Here is a 12,876-nt window from a genome sequence, read left to right on the forward strand (position 1 = left end):
GCACTGTGATAAATTCTAGGAGTGAAACGACGAATGGGGGCTCCCTGTGCTAAGGCGCTCACAGTTGGGTCAGAGAGACAGACACCGGCATCACATCCCTCAGACATCGTGGTGAGGACCTACCACAGGTGCGTTTCACAGCTCGAGTCGCCCCCTGGCCCCCGCTGGACCATCGTGAGGACGGGGGCAGTTACAGGGGCAGCTGGATGGCAGCTGCAAAGCCCTTGGAGCCGCGCCCGTGCGCAGTCCTGCTCAGGGGTGCCCGGGACGCGAGCCCGGCTCAGGACAGTGACCCACACCCATCCTGCCACCTGCAGGGACGGTGCCCTGGCCTTCTTCCCTGGGCATTGCGCGGTCGGAAAACGCTTCATCCCTCGCCTTGCCTGAGAACTACAGGAATGGTTGAAGGAGAGAAATATAAACGCAGCATAGGAAACGAGAAATTGCTGTGTCCGTTTTAATTTTTGATACAATTGTTTGAGTTGTTGGTAGGTTAAAAAAAAAATCCAATCTGTGTTAGAGAACCTTAAATAGATCCTTGGAATCAAATTCTGAATTTGATATTCTATTCCAACATTAGATTTATCTATCCCTATTATTACTTATCCTTATATGCTGTTGGACTTTGTTTTAATTATCATACTTTTATTGTATGTTTTCATATTGGGTAAGTTAAATTCTCTTCATGAATTAAAACCAGGGAGTTCCCTGGTGGCCTAGTGGTTAGGATTCTGGGCTTTCACTGCTGTAGCCCGGGTTCAATTCCTGGCCGGGGAACTGAGATCCCACAAGCTGCCATGGCACAGCTAGGGAAAAAAAAAAAAAGGTTATAAATTAAAACCAAAACTCCTTTTTGGCTGTTCTTGCCTGTTTGTGTTCCAGTGGAATTTTGGAATCAACTCATCAATACCATGTGGGAATCTGATTAGGACCACACTGGATTTACGAGAAAGATTTGCGAGAAATGACATCTGTTTCAGTACCTATCAGGGATGACTGTGTAATAGGGAAGAACCATTGCTCTATTACAAGTTCATCACTAAAGGGATGTTGCCCGTAAGCTTAAAGGATACATAACAGCCCATCTCTGAGAACCCTGCCTCCCAGGTAACGAGCGTTAAGCTAAAATACCCTTGTTTAGCTCACAAGAAACATCCTGACCAGGCCCACCTGTGGATGGCTGCAGGAAAAAAGAAACTCACACAGCCCCGTCCGGAGGCGGGCTAGAACCAGGAAGTGCTCGACTTTACGCCCTCCTCCTTGAGTATAAAAGAAGCCTGAACTCTGATTTGCGGAAAATGGTTCTTTGAGACCTTAGTCCACCGACTTCTTGGTCTGCTGGCTCTCCGAAGTTGTTCCCTGCCTCACCAGCCCGTCTCTAGATTTATTGGCCTGTCCTGCGGTGAGCACAGGAGCTTGGACGGTAACTACTACTCAGGATTGGCCCTTGTCTTTTAATCATCCTGGGATGTAAGTTCCAAGACAGAACGAGAGACCCATCAGAGGGATTTACTGTCCCTTCCTCCACAGCCAGAACAATGCTTACAACACCGTCCACAGCGCCCAGCCTGGGTGGTCCAGCCTCCTGAGTGGACCCCTTTGAATGGCCCTGGGGGAGAAGCTGGGCTCCTCTGGCATCATGTTCTCACCGCATCCGTGGCATTTCAGTGGAGCCAGAGACTGACAATGGTTTCACTTCATTCAGGACACGGAGAGGCAAGGACATGCCAGCACAGTGTCCAAACAAAGGTGCTTTCAGCCAAAGATGCTCCGGGTAACTTATTTTCTCAGAGATACTGATGCACCTTGCCTCATTAAAAACAAAATCCCCATTGCTTCTCAGAAGAAGGAAGGATTGTGACGTGGTCATGTCAGTGGGTTTCAACGTCTTTGCGAGACTGGGTCTCTGCAGTCGGTCATGAAATAGCTATTCATTTAAACCCTGTCTTATGTACAGTTCAAGAGTTATCCTCAAACAGGTTCTGCATATTTTTGATAGTTTTTTTTTCCTGAATATTTTAGAGGTCAATTTTTGCTGCTGTTGTAAATACCTCCCCCCGCCCCATGTTTCTAAATAGTTACTTCAGAGTCTAGGAAGGCTAATGACACTCTATCTGACCTACTGACTTCTCTTAGTTTTACGAGTCTTCCTGTTAATTCTCTTGTTAGAATCTCTTGTTTCCTAGTTAGATACTGTCTGTAAATAATCACACTTTACTTTCTGTCCCTTTCCAAGGTATATACCTCTTTCCTCTCCTTGGTCTTACCTCACTGGCTAGGAAGTTCAGTAAATATTGAAAAGTAGAAATACTGTCAGGCACTTTTGTTTTCTTCATGACTTTAATGAGAAGACTGACAGTATTTTCCCTGTGTGTGTGATGTGTGTCGGAGGTTTCTGGGAGAAGATAACTTTACCAAGTTAAGCAAGTTTTCTTATATTGCTTTTACATAGTATAAAATAAGTTGTGCCAGCCTATCTTAATAGTTAACATATTTTATTTGTTCGTACCCACCTATTTCTTTGTAAATACAGTTGTCCCTCAGCACCCATGGGGGACTGGTTCCAGGACCCCCAGGATACCAAAGTTCACAGATGCTCAAGTCCCTTACATAAAATGATGTGGTATTTGCACATAACCTGTGCACATCCTCCTGGACGCTTTAAATGATCTCTAGATTACTTGTAATACCTAATACAATGTAAAGGCCATGCGAATAGTTGCCAGTGCAAGGCAAAATTCAAGTTTTGATTTTTGGAACTTTCTGGAGTTTCTCCCAGTATTTTTGATCTGAGGTTGGTTGAATCCACAGATGCAGAACCTGGGGATAAAGACTGCCAGCTTACCTGGAAGAATCTTGATTTAGTGAGTAAACTCTTAGAGAACATCACAAGGTTGCTCATGACTGAATATAGCCTTCAGAAAGCAGAGGCAAATCTCATCAAAGTCTGTTCTTATACACTTTTTTTTTTTTGTGGTACGCGGGTCTCTCACTGCTGTGGCCTCTCCCGTTGCGGAGCACAGGCTCCGGACGCGCAGGCTCAGCAGCCATGGCTCACGGGCCCAGCCGCTCCACGGCATGTGGGATCTTCCCGGACCGGGGCACAAACCCACATCCCCTGCATCGGCAGGCGGACTCTCAACCGCTGCGCCACCAGGGAAGCCCTGTTCTTACACACTTTTGAAAACTGCTTTATTGAGGTCTAACAGACATGCAATAAATGGCACATGTTTATTGATGTTTTGACATGTATATATACTTGTGACACCACGACCACAGTCAAGACCACATCGTCAAGCTCAAAAGTTTCTTCACATCACTTGGGATCCCTCCCTCTTGGATCCCGGCCCCAGACAGTCACTGATCTGCTTTTTCTTACTATATATTAATTTGCATTTACTAGAATTTTATATAAATGGAATCATACGACATCTACTCTTTTTTATCTGGCTTTCTTCATTCAGCATAGTTATTTTGTGATTGTTGTATTGTTCATTCCTTTGTATTTCTGAGCAGTATTCCATTGTATAGATGTGCCACAATTTCCTTATCCACTCACGTACTGATGGACTTATACCTTTTTGATAGTTGCTGGAAAGATTATATATATATCTCATTGTCTTCTTTTGAACGTGAAAGTCTTTCATCAGACAAAATGAGAGGTGTATGTCGCTGAGACTGTGTTAAAAGGTACTGCACTGTTTACAGTTGTAACGTGTTTCTCCAGTGTGTTCTTCCACATTGACTAATGCTTGCTGGTTATGTTCTTTTGGCATTTGTATTGGATTAGTCCTGGGATGTTAACCATTTTCCTAATTTATAATCCCTCGTTTCTTTTCTCAGTGTTCTATGTCTCAGTTCATCTTTGTAGAGTCTCAACTTGGTGTCAGAATCTATTTAATTTTTCCTCTGAAGGTAATTACAGTTTCTTGTATGGTTTCTTGGAATTCTCATACATGGTTCAGTAATTCTGACAACTTAAATCATTTAAAGCTTTAAATACACAAGTACACAGAAACATATGCCATTCCTATAAAATTTACGAACAAGCTATCATCTCTCAGTTCCTCAAAATTCTAAATTAATAGGCATGGTTTTCACTCAGTCACTAGCTGTTGGAATGTTTAGTGGCAGGAGTGGTCGTGATACCCAGGCCCTGCTGAGCAGTGGTGAAATATAACAGCCTGAGAGGAAGCTAAAAATGTTAATAAAACATGAATATAAAGATAAGCAAAATGTTGATAATTGTTGAAGTTGTGTCATTGACCATGGCATTTGTTATACTAGCCTCACTACATTTATGTATGTTTGAAAATTTTCCTTAATGAAGTTTCCAAAATGTCAAATTCTATCGCATTAAAAAAAAGATCTTTTGAGATGATCATATGAATTTCCTCCTTTGAATAGTTAATGAAATGAATCACATTAATGCATTTCTTTTTTTTTTTTTGGCCGCACTGGGTGGCGTGTGGGATCTTAGTTCCCTGACCAGGCATCGAACCTGAGCCCCCTGCAGTGGAAGCACAGAGACCTGACCACTGGACCGCCAGGCGAGCCCCAAATGCATTTCTTTTTTTCTTTTTAATTAAATTAATTAATTAATTTGGCTGCATTGGGTCTCCGTTGCTGCGCGCGGGCTTTCTCTAGTTGTGGCGAGCGGGGGCTACTCTTTGTTGCAGTGCGCGGGCTTCTCATTGCGGTGGCTTCTCTTGTTGCGGAGCACGGGCTCTAGGTGCGCAGGCTTCAGTAGTTGTGGCACGTGGGCTCAGTAGTTGTGGCTCGCGGGCTCTAGAGTGTAGGCTCAGTAGTTGTGGTACATGGGCTTAGTTGCTTCGTGGCATGTGGGATCTTCCTGGACCAGGGCTCTAACCCGTGACCCCTGTGTTGGCAGGCGGATTGTCAACCACTGTGCCACCAGGGAAGCCCCCCAAATGCATTTCTTAATGCTGAATCACACTTACCTTACTAAGTAAACTCTTGTTGGGTCTAAAAGATGATTATTCTTTTATTATACTGCTGAAATTGATTTGGTAATGTTTTTTAGGGAGTTTTAAAATCTATTTATCTTTGTTTTTTTCTAAGTGAATTATTTTTTCCCTGAAGGTACGTAGAATCTGCTGGTAAAATTACTAGAACCTTTCAGGTGTGGCTTGCTGACGGTGTTTTCAATTTACTCTTTGATTTCCGTTCTTTTCATAGTTTCTTCCTGGCTTTGAGTCAATATGGTATTTTTCATTTCCTGAAAAAAATCCATCCCTTTCATCTAGTTTTCAAATTTACCGGAACTTTTCATTATTAGTCATCTTAACTGTCAGATCGAGATGCTTTAAATTACAGCAGGCTTGTTCAAAATGCAAATAGGTAGTTGCTTATGGGAGAGTTGCATATTTAGTGTCACTAAATATTTGTAGAGAATTTATTTTTTTTAACATCTTTATTGGAGTGTAATTGCTTTACAATGGTGTGTTAGTTTCTGCTTTATAACAAAGTGAATCAGTTACACGTATACATATGTCCGAGAATTAATTTTTAAAATGTCATAGCTAGTTAATATGAAGACTAACAACATATATTAAATGAATGCTACCTATTTACAAGATTTAAAAAATATGCCATTGTCAATTATGTTAGTTCGGTTCATCCTTTCAGACGTTGATATGTGGTCTGATTAGCCAAACTAGCTTGCATCTTTTTCTTCGCCTCCATCATATGTGTGGGAGAACTCCACACACATTTCATTTCCATTTGCTTTTTCTAAGGAAAATGGAATCAGTGCTCCTTTGCTATTGCTATTCTGTTCTTCCCCTGGTGTGTGTCTGGCACAGACTGCTGGCCGTCATTTCAGTGTCTGTTGGGCTGACCCAAGTGTGCCACATACACGAGGCCCCAGTAACTGGCTGCCTTTGCTTGAGGATCCCGAGGCTCAAAAGTTAGATGAATGTAAAACCAATGTCAGTGACCTCAGAAACATTTTCTATAATTTATGGCAGCCTGAGGAAATGGGAAAAACAGGTTGGCAGTTCATTAACTATTTGGATCTTAGCTAAGAGATAATCCTACTCAATCATTGCTTTTCCAGTCCTAGGAACCCAGCATTCAAGAGAATTCTTTCAAAGTTCAAGCAAAAGCCAAGGTAAATAAGGTAAATTCTTTTTTTTTTTTTTTGGCTGCACTGGGTCTTCGTTGTGGTGTGGTAGCTTCTCATTGTGGTGGCTTCTCTTGTTGAGGAGCACAGGCTCTAGGCGCGCAGGCTTCAGTAGTTGCGGTGCATGGGCTCAGTAGTTGTGGCTTGCAGGCTCTAGAGCGCAGGCTCAGGAGTTGTGGCGCATGGGCTTAGTTGTTCCGCGGCATGTGGGATCTTCCCGGACCAGGGATTGAACCCACGTCCCCTGCATTGGCAGGTGGATTCTTAACCACTGCGCCACCAGGGAAGTTCCCCAAGGTAAATTCTTAATCTTGATCGCAATCTTCTGGTAATTTGGAGTTGAAAGCAGTAACTAGTTAGAAAAAATTTTAACCAGACCATGATTAGCTCAGAAAAGTTATTTCTTATTTTCTGGTAAGCTTGAACTTGGTGGTTGGATTCCATGAATAGCTATTTATTTTCATTATGGTTTCCAAATTCTAAAAATAGCCATTATTGAATTACGCATTGGGAATATGATGAAACATCAAGTATTGTGTGAAAAAAATCTTTTCTCTTAGAAGGGCCTGAGACCTGAGTCCGTGTTCCATGAGGTGTAGAATCATAGACAAGATCCTGATGAAGGAGAACCAAGAACCTTACAGGACATACATTCAAAACCACCCTCAACGACCTTTAGAAACATAATCTTATCATCAGTAGGACATGATGGGCTCTGAAAGAGTTAAGCCAGAACATAAGGAAATTTGAGAGGAGAAATTCCTCTGTGTGTCCCGAGCTCTCTCTCTTTATAAAGACATCCTAATCCAGAATGACCTCATCTTCACTTGATTACATCTGCAAAAGCCCTTTTTCCAAATAAGGCCACATTTACAAGTACCGGGGTCAGGACTCTGTCTTAGCCCGTTAGGGCTGCCATAACAGAAGACCACAGACTCGGGGCTTATAAACAGTAGATATTTACTTCTCACAGTTCTGGAGGCTGGAAGTCTGAGATCAGGGAGTCAGCAGGTCGCAGTCTGGCGAGGGCACTCTTCCTGGTGGTTCAGAGCTGGCACCTTCCTGCTGTGTCCTCACAAGGAGAAGGGGACTAGGGATCTCTCTGGAGCCTTTTATGAGAGCGTTCATCCCACTCATGAGGGATCCCAAGGGCTCCACCGACTATTACCATCGTCTTTAGGGGTTAGGATTTCAACCTATGAATTTTGTTGCAGGGGGACACGAACATTCAGCCATATTAAGACTTCAACATATTTTGGGGGGGGATACAGTTTAACCCACGACAATGTCTAACATAGTCAGGTGCTCCTGTGAAGCCATTTTAATGCTGCTTTCCAGAATGAATCATCCCATCCCCCACATCTTTAATCTAGAGCTGAGCTGATGAAACAAGGTGACACTTTACTAATGATGTTATATTAAAAGTCATTTTAAAAATGAAAATAACACACGCCCATGGTAGGAAAAACCAGACAATACTGAAGGATTTGCTATGAAAACTCCTAAAGGAAAACATCATTATCTGTTTTTTGTATGTCCTTCCAGATAGCTACACACATTTACACACTTTTAAGAAAATGGGAGCATAGTATGCACACCACCCCGTGCCTCTCTTTTTCACCTGACAAAGCACTGAGGTTCTTTTCACATTAGGACACGTGGTCTACTGCCCACACCGGAGTGAATTAGGTTTCTCCAACTTAAGTGTCTCAGAAAAGACAAAGGCACAACCCAAATGCTTTGCTTCTCGAGTAATGATTTGTTTCTACTGTGTTTGGGTATACCCAGATTATTTGTCCATTTATTCGAGAAATGAAAACAGAGGTAGAAAAGTAGAGTCTAATACCATCTTAAGGGATTCTCTTATCCCTTCTACGGGTGGGTTCAGTCATCACACTGAAGCGAGCACAGAAGGGCTGGAACCTCTGTGCTTAGAAGAGTGGATGGTAAGAAGAGGTTGGCTGAATGAAGGAACACTTCAAACAAAAACAGATGCTTTGTTTAACATCATACCTCATATAAAATAATGACTGTACTTCTGCTGTGCTAAAGAGCTTTACTGTACCATATACAGAAAACGTCGTTCCATTAACATCCCACCTGAAAGGTCTGATTGGTTGAGCGGCATTCAAGGCTAATTAAGAGAATAATGCTCGTATTTTTGTGGGGTTTTACAGATTACAGGAGACTTTTATATGTATCACCTAATTTCTTCCTTCCCACAATTTCGTTAGCCAGGAAAGACAGTTATTAATTCCTCTTTTCAGTAAAGAAACCAAGGCTTAAAGAGGCTTAACTCACCCCCTGAGGTGACACAGATGACCTGTAGCCCAGGTCACCGAGCCCTCAGCCAATGCTTTCTTCGTACCAGCCTGTCAGTCCAAGGGACTCTTTCAGAAATTTGATAGCTCAGTGCAAACACGTGCATTTTAAAATACACTAATGTGATAATAGTTCCAGTTATGATGCTTACTTTTACCTGAACATGGTCTAATCTATTTAATTTTTAGGCCAAAGGAGCTAAAGTGACTTGTCCACAGACACATGGCTAGTTGATAGCATATGTGGGATTAGAATTCACAAACACACACACAGAGTCATTCTTTCTCTCCAATGCATTATGTTGTTTCCCTTGAGACTGCACATATTTTTATTTTTTTATCTTTTACTTTAAAAAAAATTTAAACCATTTTTAAAAACTGAAGTATAGTTAATTTACAATGTTGTGTTAGTTTCAAGTGTACAGCAAAGTCATTCATATATATATATATTTCAGATTCTTTTCCATTATAGGTATTACAAGATATTGACTAGAGCTCCTATACAGTAGGTCCTTGTTGGTTATCTATTTTATATATAGTAGTGTGTATATGTTGATCCCAAACTCCTAATTTATCTCACCCTGGTAACCATAAGTTTGTTTTCCATGCCTGTGAGTCTATTTCTATTTTGTAAATAAATTCATTTGTATCACTTTTTTTTAGATTCCACATATAAGTGATATCATATGATATTTGTCTAACTTACTTCACTTAATATATTTTTAGAAATGTTGACATGCACTTAGGTCTTTAGACATTCCAATCAGTTTTTTCATTTCTTTTGGCCCCAAATGCAGAAACCATTTGCAAATGAAATTGCAGATATAAGATTTCATCAAAGGCAAAATATTAATTTAAACCTGAGCTTGAAAATAATAAAACTAATTTTTAAAAAACAAACAAAAATCCCCAACAAAACATGAATACATGCTGGTGAACAATCAACTAGGCTTCTATCCGGAACACAGAGGTACACAGAGAAATCACAGCTCCTCTGAACTTTCCAATCCTCTTCCCACCCCCAGAAATAACCAGCTTTACGGTTTGATGTGGTTCTTTCCAGGACCACTTCTATGAAATTAAGAACGTGTAATTAACTTTAGTTTAAAACATAGTTTTAGTATGCTTATCTAAATGGCCTTGATGCTATGTGTGACCCTGTGCCGTATATTTTTTACTTTAAAAATGTCTCAGAAATCTTCCTGGACAGTACACGTAGCTCCATCTCATTCATTCAACAGTTGGCTAATATCTCATAGTTTAGATGCCTAGATGTATCACAGTGTAACTACTGTTCCCCCCAGAGACCACAAAAGATTGGCAGATTTGATTATATACAAATGCTAAACTTCAGAGCCATGAGCAAATATAAACAAGGCTGCCCCCTGCCAAGTATGAGAAAGTTTAAGTATCAATAAGAATATTAACTGCAATGAACTGAAACATCATATGTGTGTACATCCGTGATTTCATAGTGATACTAAAACACTCACTGTTGCTTTTAGAAAATGTTAGGGAACCAACTGATTTTGAAAACTGGTAAATAAGGACAGAGAATCAAGTTTTTATTCTGCCTTTTCCTACACAAACATTACTTCAGGGTAATCCAAGAGTTGATAAGAAGTCTCTCTTTAGAAAAGTTTACTATCTAGTAAATGAAGGAGAATCTCCCTCCTGGACCTCAAGTATCCAGCCTCCTCTCACAGCACTATGCCAGGGCGGTCATTTTACCTTAGTTCTTCAGTCTCGCGCTGTAAAGACCCCTCCCGATATATTCTGGAGCCTGTTCGAACGACCGGGTCTTTGTTGCTGCTCTGTATTAGGAACAAAGCTCCTTTCCTCCGGAGCCACGTCTGTTCATTTTGCTGTTTTCTGAGCTTCCCTTGACTGGTACCAACGTGCATCAAAAGAACGCTCTTCCAGGAATATTCTCTGCACAGCATCCTCCAGAGACACTCACTTCCTTGTTCTCTGCAGTCATGTTTCTGAGCATTTAGCCCCACTTGCTCCTAATTTTAGCCTCCTTTTGGTCTTTCTACCTTCTAAGTTTTCCCAGCCTGGGGAAGCTTTTTCTAACATACTTCCCCTCTGGATGCAAAAGATGATGTTTCACAGATTCACGTTAGTTATAGGCTCTGCACTGACACTGCCTGCAGGGCGAGCACATCCAGGGTGTGCTCGGTGGAGGTGGTGACATGGTGGAGGGTTGGGTGGGCCTCCTGCAGGTTCTCCTTGGGGTCTGGTGCTCACCCCGGGGGTGGGGGTGGAGGAAGCTATGATGAGGTCCCTCTCAGCCCAAGCCCCTCACCCCTGGTAGGACTGGAAGGAATCCAGGGCACAGGCTGGGGAAGGGACAGTTAAAAGGGACTTGTTCGTGAGGGAGGAGGGCCAATCTGGTGTGCTGAGCGCGAGGCTTCCAGAACCCAGATGGGAGCCATTTCTGAGGATGAGGGGCTTTGAGGCTGATTAATCCGACAGGTCTTTTTTGGCTGTTGATTCTCTTTCATTCAAGAATCTACACAATGGGGGGCTTCCCTGGTGGCGCAGTGGTTGAGAGTCCACCTGCCGATGCAGGGGGTGCAGGTTCAATCCCTGGTCAGGGAACTAAGATCCCACATGCTGCACGGCATGGCCAAAAAAAAAAAGAAAAAAAAAGAATCTACACAATGGATAAACAACAAGGTCCTACTGTAGAGCACAGGGAACTCTATTCAATATCCTCTGATAAACCATAATGGAAAAGAATATGAAAAAGAATCTATATCTGTATAACTGAATCACTTTGCTGTACAGCAGAAATTAACACAGCATCGTAAATCAACTCTACTTCAATAAAATTAAAAAAGAATCTACACAATGGAGTTTGAAAAACAGACCAACTGAAAGCAGCAGGGAAGATTTCACTGCTGAACTCTCCCTGGGTTTAGCCACCTGCTCTGAAAACAGCCACAGGTGAATACATCTTTCTCTGAATCCCAGGCTCCAGGCATAAACACAGATCACCTGAAGCCAATTAAGACACAAACAGGCCCTCCGCCTGCTCTAGACTCCCACCTGTTATTAGCAGCTGGGAAATGAAACGAATTCAGTCAATGGCAATGTTTCTACTGTTTCTGGGATCTTGCAGTCAGCGGGTTTTAAGTCTGAGAATGCCGGCAGCTTATCCTGTGGCACACTCGTCACCAGAAAAACTCCAACTCACTCTGGCTCATGAAGTATTAAGGACGAGCTGGAATTACCTGCATTAACTTCAGCACAAATAGACCAAACATCAAATCAAAGCTGTGTCTTCCACTTCATACGACACAGAAAGCTAACAATTGTTAGTAGCTATAGTGGGTTTTAGAGGGAGAGAGCTTAACTCTTCCGCTGTGCAAAACTATGAGTTCTCAAAATTTTCTCTTTTGGTTTTATTGTCAGAATAATTTCGGGACTATTTTAAGAAATGGCTGGTTCACTGTTCTCGTAAGGGAAGTCAACCGAAAGCTTAATAATAACAGTAGACTTTTTAGAATTATGATTACTTCCAGATGGATGCTTACACATGTCCTGAGCTTTTAAAAAACTACTGACGTATGTGACCATCTGTTTTTCAGTGACTTTGAATGGAAATCTTTACTATTTTGTTGATCTCGCTGTCGCCAAGTTTGTAACTTGAACCACCAAAGGTTTTAAGGCTATGACAGTAATGTCTTTTTCTTCTGTTGTTACTAAGTGAACATATTGTATGACTCAACCTTTACAACTGCCTTCGGGAATTATTAGAAATAATAAGAAAGTATGATTGGAAGGAAATTAATAAATTATGCATGCTTTTACTTGTTCTTTCTTAATACCAATCAACAATTACAGGGTATTTTGCCAAGTACTGACTGAAATCTTGACCATGGGCTTTCCGTACCCCAGGAGGCCGCGGGAGTTTCTCAAGGAGACTGTAGGTGGCTGCCTTCCTGATGACCGCTTAGCCCAGGGCACCTCTGAAAGAACTGCACACTTATTAAATCTTTGCTGTGGGGCTGTTTCAGGCAATTTTCAAGTCGCTAAAGAGTGAGAATTCTCAGGTTTGGGTGAGAATTTCTGCTAGCTTTTTAGTATTTCAAGGAAATAAAGTAAAGCAAGGAATAGGTTCTCTAAGAAGAATTTCTGAGCCATCATTGCAAATTACAGAAAAAACAGGACAAAATATCTGCAACACGGAAAAATTCATGTCTAAGATGGAACTTATCATTCCTCGGGCAAACCCACCCATCCTCTCCCGCCTTCTACCTTGGTGAGCAGCGTTACTATCTGTCTAGTTGAAGTTACCCTCAACTTCCAACTCACAGCAAAACCGGAGGAAATCTACCTCCTGGATGTCCTTCTTGTTGCCCCCTGTTCTCTCTCCACGTGCCACAGCCCGGGTCCACATCG

At 41.9% G+C, this 12,876-nt stretch overlaps 1 protein-coding gene across 2 annotated transcripts in view; it reads right to left on the reverse strand.

Moving 5' to 3' along the window:
- The window catches only part of RGS20 (regulator of G protein signaling 20), a gene marked incomplete at both ends in the record, with an annotated part of 76,815 nt that overhangs the window by 17,902 nt on the left and 46,037 nt on the right, over positions 1-12,876 (reverse strand). The gene's annotated exons all lie outside the window — the stretch shown is intronic.

Source organism: Grampus griseus (assembly GCF_964374135.1).
Source record: "Grampus griseus genome assembly, chromosome: 17".
NCBI lineage: Eukaryota > Metazoa > Chordata > Mammalia > Artiodactyla > Delphinidae > Grampus > Grampus griseus.